Source organism: Colobus angolensis, unplaced genomic scaffold (genome assembly GCF_000951035.1).
Source record: "Colobus angolensis palliatus isolate OR3802 unplaced genomic scaffold, Cang.pa_1.0 Scaffold27, whole genome shotgun sequence".
Lineage (NCBI taxonomy): Eukaryota > Metazoa > Chordata > Mammalia > Primates > Cercopithecidae > Colobus > Colobus angolensis.
This window is the reverse complement of record NW_012115932.1, coordinates 2,031,792-2,046,538: the sequence shown is the minus strand read 5'-3', so window position 1 is coordinate 2,046,538 and position 14,747 is coordinate 2,031,792.

The window sequence follows — 14,747 nt, the reverse complement described above, 5'->3', positions numbered from 1 at the left end:
TACTGCAAGAGCGTCTCTTACATTCCGCTTTCTCCCTCCCCTCAAGAAAGTTTATGTAGCCATTGCTTTTGCAGCTGTCATGAAAGCTACACTGGCTGCTGAGCTTTGTAGTGCTTGTGAGGCTGCATGCACTCAGCTGTTGCTATCCAAGTCAGTAGCTTCTTCACTCCACATCAAACTATTCCATATTATCTCCTGTCTAAGAATGAAGAGAGAAAAACATCCAGAAGCCCTGACCTCCAAAGTGCTGCTCTCCCATTGCCTATCTATTCTCAGCTATTTTTCACGAATGAAATGGCCTCTCCCTGTTACATAGCACATGATTTTTATTGTGGGATTTGGAGGGTCATCCTCTCTGTAATCACTGAGGATGAACCATTCTCTTCCGCCCCTCAACAAGCCAACTCCCATGTCTCCACCCTCAACTCCTTCTCCTATCAGTTCTCCAGTGTCAATCTTCCTAGCTATGAAAACTGAAGATATCTAGACAAACCAGCATTATCACCTGGAGGTGGGAGGAAAAGTTGATATCCTTCCAATGCTAGAGTAATTGTCATGAGACTCTGACTATGAGACTGAAATTATAGCTTCATTCTGCTTCATAGGCAAAGGAAGCTCAGTTTGGAAGGGAGGCAAATGTTTCCCCAAAGTTCTTCTCTCTCCATTTGAGGAGGAGCTGGATAAACACACTCATCCAGGTAACTGTGCCCCAGGGTCCTTCCCCAGCTGAAAGCAAGGTCTGAGAAAATATGGCAGTCGGTTATAAAATTCAAACTGTGCATTAACAGTTGACTTTCTTTAATAAATCACAATTATTTGTGCAAAAAGTTGAGGAGATGAGACTCCGTTCTGGATATGACCAGTTTCCCATGGATGAAAACTTTTGTGCCCACGCACTGGAAAGCTGGGAAGCTCACAAAAGTTCTACTGACGAGCTGAAATCAGAGTAATTGCTTTCCCAGTTTAAGATCAGTAGCAGCCTATTTTACTTTTGCTCCCTATATTTAATTTGGTCCAATTCAGTAAGTATTCACCAACTATCTACCATCCTAGGTGTCATCAGAAGAGATACGAAAGAAATACAAAACACAGAGTGAACACATGGGTTTTATACGCTTTGTGGGAGATTAAAAACAGGCTGACAGGAAGTGCTCATGTTTAAGACCATCTTCCCCTTAACTAGCCCTACAAATAACTAACTGTTCACACAAACTCTTGGACATCATTTATTCAACATATATTGAGCCTCTATACTAAACACCAGGCTATGAATGCTGCATGTGTGATAAAAAGAGAAGCAAGCAATTACTAACCTCTATGGGTTTACTGTAGCACAAAGGAGATATGAGACACTTACAAAGAACTTCATGGCTCTTCATACCATGAAATTTACATGAACCAAACCCAAAAGAGTTTGCTTTAAGTCACTGTATCATCTTGATACGATCTAAACTGCCAATTCTACTGTACACTAACACATCCCCAATTTGTTCAAAATAAGTAAAGGTACCTTTGTTTCAGTAAACATCCAGTTTAGAAGCATATTTAATGAAGTAGTATTAAAATCTTGTAACTCAGATTATAGTTGATAGGACATTTAACAGAGGGTGAATTTGTATAACCTACTAAGAATAATGTCATGCCTATCTCATTTGCTTATAAGCAGTGTGTCTAAGACACCAGATGGGACTTGAAATGAGTCATTTAACCATTGTAATCATGTTATATCATTCTTTTCTTTTTTTTTTTTTGAGATGGAGTTTTGCTTTTGTTGGCCAAGCTAGAGTGCAATGGCATGATCTCAGTTCACTGCAACCTCTGCCTCCTGGGTTCAAGTGATTCTCCTGCCTCAGTCTCCTGAGTAGCTGGGATTATAGGCATGCGCCACCATGCCCAGCTAATTTTTTGTATTCTTAGTAGAAATGGGGTTTCACCATGTTAGCCATGGCTGGTCTCGAACTCCTGACCTCAGGTGATCCGCTCGCCTCGACCTCCCAAATTATGTCATTCTTAAACAGCAATTTTTATCAAAGAAAACTTCCTTCCTAAACAAATACTGGTTTATGAAGAAACATACCCTCCCAGCACCATGATAAATTTCAGCTAAGCCTCTATTGAAATAATCACTAATACTGACTTGCAGAAACAATAGTCATCATTACATCTAAAACTTTCGAGCCCTTTGTTACATCAGTTGCCATGCTAAATGCTGTAAGTGTTTTATCTCACTGATGGTCACAAGACTAGAAGGTAGGTTGTTCTATTTTACAGAAAAAAACACTGAAGCCAAAGGTCCCACCGCTAGTGAAGACTGTCTGAATTTCAGAGCACGTGCTTTTAAATGAATGCAAAATCAATGGAGCTGTGTCACATATATGCAGTTCAGGGTTAAAATAAGTAAGTAGGTTGGCAAAAGTCCCAAATACATCCAAAAGCACAGAGGGAACAAATGTGATTTTTTCCTACCAATTTCCTTTTAACCTCCTGATTTCTAGAGGGACCAATTTTGCTCTGTGCCTCCTATTCTTTCTCCTGCCCTCCAATCAAGGATGCTCCAGTGGTAAAATCCACTTAAAACATGGAAAATGTTCCTTCCTCTTGCTTCAGGTGCTTGTCTGTGTGAGGCGACTGGAGGAGGTCTGGCGAAGAGGGAGCTTGGAGAATGGTGTATAATTCCCATCCCTAAAGTTAAATTATTAATTTTTTAGCAATTAATTGGATGAGGATTGGTGGGAAAGAGAGGCCCACAGCTCAGCAGAGCTCTACTGGGTGCCGAATAAAACAAGAAACCCACCAGGGTGAAATGGATAAGTGAAGGGGAAGAGAAGCCACAGTGGTAATAAATGTGAGAATCCCCTAGTTTCAGGAGAGGGGAGCAAACCACCTCCCAGGAGGAGAGATGCAGAATCGCTCAAATTTCTCCAGAGGGGTGGAGGGGGTTGGTTAACAGAATCAGCCCTCCAGGCCTTGTACAAAGAGACTCTACTGCTTGCCTGGGAGTCGCTTTTCTTAATTCTTTCACATGCTGAAGAAGATCAGATCCCAGAGAAGAGAAGTTTCTAGCCTCCCTTTTGACAAATAGAAGGTGTTCTTACTCAGAATACTGCTGTTTAATAATGAAAATAGCATGTACTTTCTGGGTATGTACATAAATTACATTTGCTATAAGAATATCAAGTTATTTTTAAAACGTATTTTCAAATGGCTTTTTTTTATTATACTTTAAGTTCTAGGGTACATGTGCACAACGTGCAGGTTTGTTACGTATGTACACATGTGCCATGCTGATGTGCTGCACTCATTAACTCGTCATTTACATTAGGTATATCTCCTAATGCTATCCCTCCCCACTCCCCCTCCCCACAATAGGACCCAGTGTGTGATGTTCCCCGACCTGTGTCCAAGTGATCTCATTGTTCAATTCCCACCTATGAGTGAGAACATACGATATTTGGTTTTCTGTTCTTGTGATAGTTTGCTGAGAATGATGGTTTCCAGCTGCATCCATGTCCCTAAAAAGGACATGATCTCATCCTTCTTTATGGCTGCATAGTATTCCATGGTGTATATGTGCCACATTTTATTAATCCAGTCTGTCACTGATGGACATTTGAGTTGATTCCAAGTCTTTGCTATTGTGAATAGTGCCACAATAAACATATGTGTGCCTGTGTCTTTATAGCAGCATGACTTATAATCCTTTGGGTATATCCCCAGTAATGGGATGGCTGGGTCAAATGGTATTTCTAGTTCTAGATCCTTGAGGAATCGCCACACTGTTTTCCACAATGGTTGAACTAGTTTACAGTCCCACCAACAGTGTAAAAGTGTTCCTATTTCTCCATATCCTCTCCAGCACCTGTTGTTTCCTGATTTTTTAATGATTGCCATTCTAACTGGTGTGAGATGGTATCTCATTGTGGTTTTGATTTTCTCTAATGACAAATGATGAGCATTTTTTCATGTGTCTGTTGGCTGTATGAATGTCTTCTTTTGAGAAGTGTCTGTTCATATCCTTTGCCCACTTTTTGATGGGGTTGTTTTTTTCTTTTAAATTTGATTGAGTTTTTTGTAGGCTCTGGATATTAGCCCTTTGTCAGATGAGTAGATTGCAAAAATTTTCTCCCATTCTGTAGGTTGCCTGTTCACTCTGATGGTAGTTTCTTTTCAAATGTCTTTTTGACACTTGATGTTCCACTACTCCTCATTGTTAATGTTTTAGGGGGCATCATTCCACATACCTCTTTTTGCTGATAGGACAGCTATAAAAATCTGATTATTAGTTTATTGAACAAATGTCTACTATGTTTCAGAGATCATCACTATGCATGCTATTATTGACCATTTTTTATTCAATAAAATGATGTGAACTTATTTTTACATTAACAGAAAACTACATGATGATTTGGAGTCATTTTATCGTGTCTCACCATAATTCCAATGATAGACCTTTAAGTTTTTCCAACTCCTTGCAATCAAAAACAATGGTCCAATAGGAAGCCTTTTAGTATTGCTTTGATTATGCCTTCCAGATAAAAGTCACTGGGCATTCAAAACACCTCACATGTATATAATATTAATACTTTACTATTCAAGTTAGTGTCATATTCATAGGATGGCAAGAAAGAGGCTGATTTCTGTAAAAATCACATCAAAATTGGTCTTATTGTTTCATAGTTACATGAGAGACACCGAGCTTTCCCTAGTAAATTTGAGAAAGCAAACTTTGACAGATAAGGAAATCCAATCACAAAACATATGTGTGTATAAAAGAGCATGAGAAAGAGGAAGGCCTAAAGACAGCTCCCAGAAACTAAAACCAGGTATCCTGAAAAATCTACAATGAAGTATAGCATGTGCATGTCCACCAGACCAAAAGAAGCCTGGCAGTCCGGCATATCCTTCTAGATAAAAAAAGTTCCCTGAGTGCAGAGGTAATACCTGTCTGACTCACCAGTGTGTTTCTGGTGACTAGCTTGGGGTTGGAATATGATAGGTACTCAATAAATAGTTCTGGGTTTAATGAAGGAACCAACGAGCAAACCACAAAACAAGTCTTCCTGGACCTCTGCAAACTACAATCAACTTTCCAACTTTATCCCCATTCAGCATTAGAAACTCTGAAATAAAGCCCAGAAATTCAGAGCTAGTAAATTACATGAAACTCTTAGCCTACAAAAAGTTTCTCTCTCTGAAGGAGCTGTGGACAGTAAGTCTCCTCCAAGCAACAGCAGATCCTTGAACCCAAGGATTGGGCCAATAGAGACTTGTCAAAAAGTCAATGCAGAAGAGGAGCCCTCTCATGTAGGACTTTATTTCGTCTGTTCTGAACACTTCCTTCCAACTTCCGCGAGCAAATTCCATTCATCTCCCCCATCTCTTCCCCTCCTCCTCACCCATAATATTACCTCACCCTCTGCCTCTTTGTCAGAAATCTGTCTAGAGTACTAATTCATACATACACACACTGTACATGTAAAGGAGCTTTACAAAGTGGGTGGTTCTTGAAAATCAGCCATTCATCATGCATATTGATCACCAGGGTAGTGTGGTATGAATCAGAAAGCAGCAATCATTAAATCAAAGATTTATACTAGTAAAAGAGCAGCAAAGCAATTCATCAATTCTATACCACCCTCAGTGATTAATTAGGTTCCAACCTGATAGCTTAGAAGCTGGTTCACAATTAAGGCTATTACAGTTAGAGGTAGGTTGCTTTCCCTCTTCTCCCCTTCCTTTCAGAAAGAATCAAAAGGGAAAGGACACTAGTCTGTTGGTCTTATGGCATTCTGTACTTCTTGTTTATAGCGCTTACTTAAGACCTGGTTTTACAATAACAAACCAAAGCCCTCCGTTTCTTGAAGGCTTTCTGCATACCAGGAACCATGTTTTTTTTTTACATATTGTCTCGTTTAATCCTCATAAGACCCTGTGAGATAGGCGCAGACTTCCTCAACAGTAAAAAAGGTGAGTCATGTCCTATGTCTGAGCCTCGGATTCAAATCTGTACAATGGGGGAGTAAGATACATGCCCATATAGTGGGGATAAGGAGAATAGGCTCAGGAATAAAACAACCAAGATTCAAGTCTCAACTCAGCAGTTTGTAAATATAAAGTCAATAATGTGATTATATATTTAAATTATCTCCCTCCATTAGTCCATAAGGTCTTTAGTGCCTCTAGCACAGGGTCTAGCACATAGTAAAAGCTCAATCAAAACACACTGAGCAATCAATTTATTAACCAGATGCTTCTAATGTTACAGGCCCATACAATGGGACTTCCAATGCTTCCCCCTGGGTCTTGTCCATAAAAAAGTTAAATATAATCTTTCTAGACTAGAAAACCACTCTGAAAAGTTATTTGGCAGAATCTACTGCAATTGAAAACATACAATTTCTATGACCCAGCAATTCCAATGCTGGGTATATACGCCCACAGAAGTGTAAAGAAATGCTCACCAAGGCATGTTCGAGAAAGTTCACAGAAGCCTTGTAATTAATAACCTAAACTGAGAACAACCCAATTGTTCATCAAAAGAAGAATAGATGAATAAAGTGTGGTATGTTCATATAATCAAGTTCTAGACAGCAATGAGTTAATGAACAAGCTGTAACTTCATAAAACAACATGGATAAATCTCCTACATGTTATATTAACAGAATGAAACCAGAAACAAAGAAGTACATGCTGTGTGATTCTATTAATGTTACATTCAAAAACAGGCAAAATCAATTTATGGCATCAGAAGTAGGATAGTAATTTCCTTCTAATGGTTAGTGATCGGGAGAGGGCACAGCAGGGCTTCTGAGACATAGATAAGGTCCTGTTTCTCCTCCGGGTGCTGGTTACTCAGGTGTTCTTTCTGTGAAAATTCATCCAGTTATTCTCTATTGTCTCATTTTGTGAAAATCAATACAGCTATGTGATTAGTGCTCTTTTCTGTATGTATGTGATAGTGCAAACAATTTTTTTAAAGAGTTAGCCTGATTTGTTTTTCTCTATGTGATAAAGGAGTGGTAAATATCTTCTTGTGTACCCAAAAGCTCAAATCCAAATTTCAGAAAGTGTCATCCAGGAAAAAAACAAAAAGGAGTTCAAGTTTCAAATGAGAAATGAGATTCCATGTCCTTCCAATTCTAACATTCTATGATTCTATGATGTCACCTTTTGAAAACTGATAGAGAACCCAGTGGCCCACAGTCCTGGATTTCTGGGTCAAACCATGATTGTACTGAAAAGTGTGAACGGAGGTAGTAGAGACTTTCTGATACTGTTTATGTATCTGTATCTCCATCTCCAATTTCCCCTACAACACAAATAAATTCCTATAAGTACAGAGGGTTTAAAAGAACTGGGTATGGTATTTTTAAAGACGTTGTGACTTTTTAAAATTCAGAGGTTTCTAATAATCTCAAGCATTAGACCACAAAACTTAAGACCTGGTTTTACAATAACAAACCAAAGCCCTGCATTTCTTGAAGGCTTCCTGCATACCAGGTACCATGTTAATTTATTTTTTTTACATATTGTCTCATTTAATCCTCATAAGACCCTGTGAGACAGGCGCAGACTTTCTCAACAGTAAAAAAGGTGAGTCATGTCCTATGTCTGAGCCTCAGATTCAAATCTGTACAATGGGGTAGTAAGACACATGCCCATATATTGGGGGTAAGGAGAATAGGCTCAGGAATAAAACAACCAGGATTCAAGTCTCAACTCAGCAATTTATTAACTGTGTAACTTTAATAAAATATTTAACATCTCTCAGGCTTCTCATCTGCAAAATGAGATGACTAGTAATATCTACCACACAGGATTATTATAGGAGGACATGGCAATGTATAAGACAGTTCGAACAGCACATGACACATAATGAGTCCTCAACAGTAGATATTTATTACTATTATATGATTTATAAATTTGCTCTTTGTAAATGCTATATAGACAGCAGATATTGCATATTAAATTAGTATAATATTTAGTAAAACAAAATTGTCACTAATATTCTCTACATGTTTAGGATCGATTAGGGATCTCCGGGTCTAAATCCCTAAAACATAGAGGAAATTATTGTTACATCAGATTCCAAAGTTTTGAAAGCCAGCATCATGTTTGTCTTGTTCATTGTTGTATCCTTGAAGTCAAGCACAGTGCCCAACACATTGTAGGCACTCAACAAATATTTGGAGAATGTGCAAACTGAATACTTCCCCAGCATTCCCAAATAATCTCCCCACTTTATCTCCATCCAGGAGAGGCCTGGTTACTCACAGAGATACTTTCTCTCAACCCTAATGGCTACAGGTATGCACTAACTCTTTTTAAAAGAATAACTTTATAAGATAAATAAAATACAAGATGAGATCTTTTCAAAAGAATTCACTGTGTGTTCCTGATACATTTAAACTATGACTCGATACATCAAAAGTTTACTTATCCTCATCTTTTTATAAATTTGTCTATCCCAAAGTCAGATACAATGAGATCTTCATCCCAGGAACTTAAACATTACATCATGTATGCATTCACCAAACTCCATGTTTAATCATCTCAGTTGGAAATAACAGAAACCTCACACAGGTTTAATAATAAAGGAACTTTTTTTACAATACGTAACAGGAGGTCCACAGATAGTTGCTCAGGCTTCTTGTTTGGTCTGATTTAGCAGCTCATTATGTCATTAAACACCCAGATTCTTTCTGTCTCACCACTCTGCCATCCTTAATGTTAGCTTAGTTCAAACTGGCAGCCATTCACTGTAATTGTTGCAGGCATTGGTTGACCTTATTGGTTGTCTACCCAACAGTCATATTCTCCACCTTCCTCCTTTCCAATAGAAGCTCAGTTTTGTTCATGTATCAGAGATTAGTGTACTTCATTAACTCCTTCCCAATGTGGGTGTTCATGATCTAAGCCAATTATGGATATTTCATTGGTCCGCCCACAATCAGTTAAATAATGCACATCTGACAAAATCTTGGCATTTTAAGGGGAAGTTGGCCTTGGCCCTTCCAGGAACATTTATATTCATATAAAGGGACACAAGTCAGGAACTTGCCCTTTTACTGCCTCTGCACAGAGCTGTGTGAGAAGGTGATTCTTGGAGTTGCTATGGCCACCTTGTCACCATGGAGAAAGGTATTAACACAAAGAGTAAATAGATGTAGGGAATCTTGTGTTCCTTGAATTAACCAACCCTAGAACTGTCCTACTTCTGAACTTCTTGTTGTGATAAATTAGAAAATAATCTCTTATTTTTAAAGATGATTCTACCGGGGTATTTGAGAAACAGCTCAAAGCACTGTGATAAATCGTTATCACTACACAGACACAATTACTTCTGGAGAAAAGAGAAAGCTGATCTCGTTCTGGGATTTCTCTTTAAATAGAAGAAAATTTATCCCAAGAGTCCCAGCCTTTCCCCTTCTCTCCACCACTTTTAATTGGTCACTACTAGGTCACATGTCAATTATTGAACCAATCTTAGGTTAGTGGGATTAGATTACTGTGAATTCAATCAGGCCACCCTGGGGACTGAGATGGGGGTCAACTGTCCCTGAGGTAAATGGTTGCATGGGGGAAGGGTAACTGATTGAATATAACTGAGTTCTGTTAGGAAGATGGGGTTGGATAATAGTTATTCATTTGCTGTATCTTGCTTATTGCCATATGCATAATACGGGCTGGACTTGGGGTTCCTCGGCAATTGGAAATGTTTAGCATAGCTCTACATTGGTAATCAAATCAAAGTCTGCATCCTTCTTTAGGACCCTACCTTGGAACCTCAAAAACACTTAAATCTAAGCCAGCTCACCAGATCTCTACAGCTCTACTTGAACTCAGGTCCAAACATGGGTTTTGCTAACAGATTTTATCTAAAGTGAGGTCAAAACAGGATATTTCCTACCTCCCACTAATTTTGCAGAGCTGTAGCATATTGATTCTTAAGCATATTGATGTATTCAGGAGCACTAACTTGCTTTCAGGCACATTTCTAATACTTTCATTTCCGATCTAGCTTTTTTAAATCTAAGTTGTCAGACTTCCTGGAGCCTAAAAAACTATTCTCCAAATTGGAAATAACTTTTCTTCTTTGAAGGTGACATGGTATAGTGGTTAAGAGGGCATTCAAATCCCTGCTATACCACTAACTTGGTGGTCCTTGGGCAAGTTGCTTAACCTCTTGATGCCTAATTTCCTCAATCATAAAATGTGAATGAAAGTCATAGCTCCTACCTGATAGGGACGTAGAAAGGATTAAATGAATTTGTGCATGAAAACTGCTAAACCCAGTACCTGGGAAAATAAAATGTCAGCTCAGTGAGTATTAGCCTTTCCTGTGTTTCTTCCTTCTCCATCTTTCTTCTCTCTCTCACTACATCATCACAGAGCTCCATCATCACAATTACTAGAATTAATTGATTGACCATTCTGGTTGAGTGTTGTCAATCAAATAGCTTGAATTTTTTTCCCACTTGGTTTGACAAATTCACTATGTGGTATAATAGTTAACTTAGCCCATTAAATGAAAAAATATATATACAATATTTATATGGTAATTTTCTTTATCCTGAGCATTCCCTGAGGCCATAGGACTGAGTCTTTCTGGACCAGGCCTCTGGAGCCTAGGTGGCTTCATTTTCCTCAGGCCGTGTTCCTGGCCTTGAGCCAACTTCTCTCCACAGTCTCAGAGAGGCTGAGCTCCGAGAGTGCCTTAGGGACTCAACTTCATTGACTCGCAAAATCAAAATATACAAATTCCCCTCTTAAACCATGATATATAACTTGGAGAATATTACCTCTCCACTGCATTAGGGCCCGCCCTATTACCTTATGGAATTACCCACAGTGGCAGAAATCCATTCACCTGATCCACTGACACCCTGGGGGCAGCTCGGATAGCATAAAGCCAATTGATAGATGTATATTTGATTTATATTTTATGCCTGGAATTTATGTCTTCTGCATGTTTCATTTGCCATTCTGACTCATTTTATGCCACAGGAGAACTAGGGAAATTTCTAAAGGGACTGTGAAAGAAACAGCATGGAAGAAACGGGATAAAAATCTAAACAGCAATTTTTCTTTCTGATCTAAGACCTTGCACCTGAGCATCCTAATCAACTTTAAAGCACAGAGGAAACATCCCTCCTTTCCTTCTCCCAGGAAAGAATTATGAGTAGGAGAACTAACCTGGAAGGACTGGAAATCTTTTCCCTGCAGACTAGTAGCTGGGCCAGGCCCTCACAACAAAATGTGTATATGGGCCAAAGATAGGAGCGATAATAGACCTGAAGGTACGCATTTTATTCTATACAGTTAGCTAGACCCTGCCATATGTTTTAGCGCATTTTATTTCATGCTCCAAGTCCACTGAAAGAAGATCAAGACTGGTGTACTCAGTCCCATGTTACTTGTATTTAAGAAAGGAGAGTGGCCTGCCCAAGATCATGGCTGTGGCATATGGCAAAGCTAGACTGAAACTCAGCCCCTGCCTCCTCCTTACTTCTTTAGTATGTGTATGAACAGATAAGAATTTGAGGCCTGGAGCAGTGGCTCACACCTGTAATACCCACACTTTGGAAGGCCAAGGTGGGAGGATTGCTTGAGCTTAGGAGGTTGAGACCAGCCTGGGCAAAATGGCGAAACCCCAAAAAAGTACAAAAAATTAGCCAGGCCTGGTGGCACATGCCTATACTGCCAGCTACTTGGGAGGCTGAGATGGGGAGATCACCTGAGCCCAGGAGGTTGAGGCTGCAGTGAGGTGAGATCACATGACTACACCCTAGGTGACAGAGTGAGACCTTCTCTCAAAAAAAAAAAGAATTTGAGAAGGATTCATCATAACTGCCTACATATAGAAAGAATCATCCTTACAAATATTACATGGAGTCTTATTATATTTTCTATTTGCTCCAATAGCTTAACTTAAAGGAAAAAAGTGCACACCGATTTATAACAACTTACACATGCATGTGCGCGTCCACACACACACACACACACACACACGCATAATCCTCACAGCAACCCTGTGAGGAAGGTACTATTCTTTTCTCTGTTTTACAAAGATAAAACTGAGATATGGGAAGACTAAATAACTTCCAAGTAATGCAAGCCAGTCTTACTCCGGAAACTGTGCTCTTAACAACTCCATCATACTGCTTCTTTATCATGTCATAAATGGAGAAATGGAAGTCTACACCTAAACAGTGATGTTGACAATAAGACCAGGTGTCCCATCAGCTCAATACTTGGCACGTTAAGGATAGGTTTCAGGGAGATACATAATCAACTGACCCAATCCCTTTGATTAATTCTCTCTGCTTCACTGGCTAAACTATTCCACTGGCCTTGGCTATTGAGTAAGGCAGTCAATCATTTCAAGTCACCAAGTAGTTCCAAGCACCTAGGCAGTGCAAAGCTCTAAGCTGGGCCCTGGTAACAAGATAGACATAGTCCTGTCCTCACAGACCTTGTAGCCTGAAGGGCAAAGCATATATTAAAGTAGTAATAACAAGAGCAAAAGCAGTAAGACCAGCCTTTTTCACAGACTCTCCATTGAAAAGTAATGAAGAAGTCATGTAATCCAGTCCACCCAATGCAGAAATCTCCTCTACAATCGTTCCTTCACATGGTCATGCAACTTTTGCTGGAATCTTCAAGTCCAGAAAGCTCCTTCTTCAAACAACAGTACATTACAGTTTAATCATAGAGCATTTCCATATACTAAGTCTACTTCTTCTGCCCTATAATATCTGCCATTGGTCCAGATCTGCCTTCTGCAGCCCATAAACCAGAATCTCTCTCTCTTCAACATGTTCTTTCAACATACTTGAGGACAGGTATCCAGTGGTCTTCAAGTCTTCTCTTTTTGGGATTAAATTTCTCCTTTTCCATCAACCATTACTCCTAAGCCATGGCTTCCAGTCTTTTTTTTTTTTTTTTTTTTTTAATTGAGTAGCAGGCACTGGGTGCTATAGAATTTGCCAATGACTAAAGTAAAGCAACACAAAAAATATTTTAAGTGTGGTCTGATCAATAGAGCGAAGTGGAACTATGATCTACCTTGAACAGAATCCTGTACTATTAATGACTACATTCATTATTTTGGTTTTAATAGTGATTACATAGAACTGGCTCAGGTCATACTCAGATAATTGCCTGCATTTTTCAAAACAAGAGTTGTCAAAGTCAAGTCTCCTTAAAACGTCTACTTGTGTATATGACTTTTTTTAGATATATACAGGGCTTTACATTTGCATCTGTTAAATTTAGTCTTAGTGAAGCTCAGATGATAGTGGACATCTTTGTGCTTGCTGAATAACCCTGCCTGAGCCCTCAAACAATGATTTTCATAAGAAATCTACATAAACTAAGTACTTGAAGATTTCCGTAGGCTTTGCTGAAGACGTTGGAGTTACACAGAAGGACTCCATTATATAGAATTTCATATGAAAATTCCCTTCTCTGAACATCACACACCGGGGCCTATTTTGGGGTGGCGGGGAAGGGGAGGGAGAGCATTAGGACAAATACCTAATGCATGCAGGGCTTAAAACCTAGATGACGGGTTGATAGGTGCAGCAAATCCCCATGGCACATGTATACCTATCTAATAAACCTGTACTCTCTGCACATGTAGCCCAGAATTTAAAGTAAAAGAAAAAAAAAAAGAAAATCCCCTCTCTGAAGCTCCTTATTCCTTTCATACCAGCTCCAGAGCCTCTGGCTCCATTTCCCCATCATGCATCTCAGCCTTTCTAATCCTGTCCACTGACCCTTCTCCATCATTCCAACTCCAACCAAATTCCTCTCTCCTAAATTATGAAAACAATTCAGTCCAGCCCCAGCTCCAACTAACAAATTTGCCATCTCAATATACACAAGTAGCCAGGGGAAAAAAACATATATTCTCTTTTATGTAACAAGCCTATCCTCTTTAGACAGATAGTAATCAGTGTTCTATACAAACATTTATTAAGCATATACAATGGACCAGGAACAGAAATCCCTGGAGTATGTAGTGATGAGCACTATTAGACATGATCCGTGACTTTACGGTACTTACCATCTGCCAAAAAAGGCAAACATCAGTCAAATAAACACAGTCAATGTTGATTCCTGGCAAAAAAAAGTGCAGCGAATAAAACATACTTCCATGTAATTGGAGAATTCAATGTACTGAAGGGGCCAGGAAGGATTCTCTTAGAAAGTAGTGAATAAGCTGAGACCTAAAAGGTAGGAGGAATTAACAAGAGTATTCATTGTCACTGTATTTACAGTGGTAAAAACTGAAAGCAAAATAAATGTCCTTAAATATATACATGAAGAAACAATTTGAGGCATTAATTTATGGCATATTCACATGATAGACTATTAGAAATTCATTGAGTTAAATTTTTGATACTAAAATATTACAAAGATAAAAAGGCAAACCAACCTAATTTTTTAAATATCTATGCAAAAAAACCTAAATAAAATATTAACAATGAGAATCCAACATATTATGCAAATTGATTCATTCCAGGAATTCAAATATATTTCAATCTTAGAATATTCATTAATGAAATTCATCATTTTAATAAGTCAAAAGAGAAAAATATGACTGCCTAGAAAATTGTCAAAAAGCATTTGATAAAATTTAAATTCATCTATAACTTTAAAAAAAAACTGGCCGGGCGCGGTGGCTCAAGCCTGTAATCCCAGCACTTTGGGAGGCCGAGACGGGCGGATCACGAGGTCAG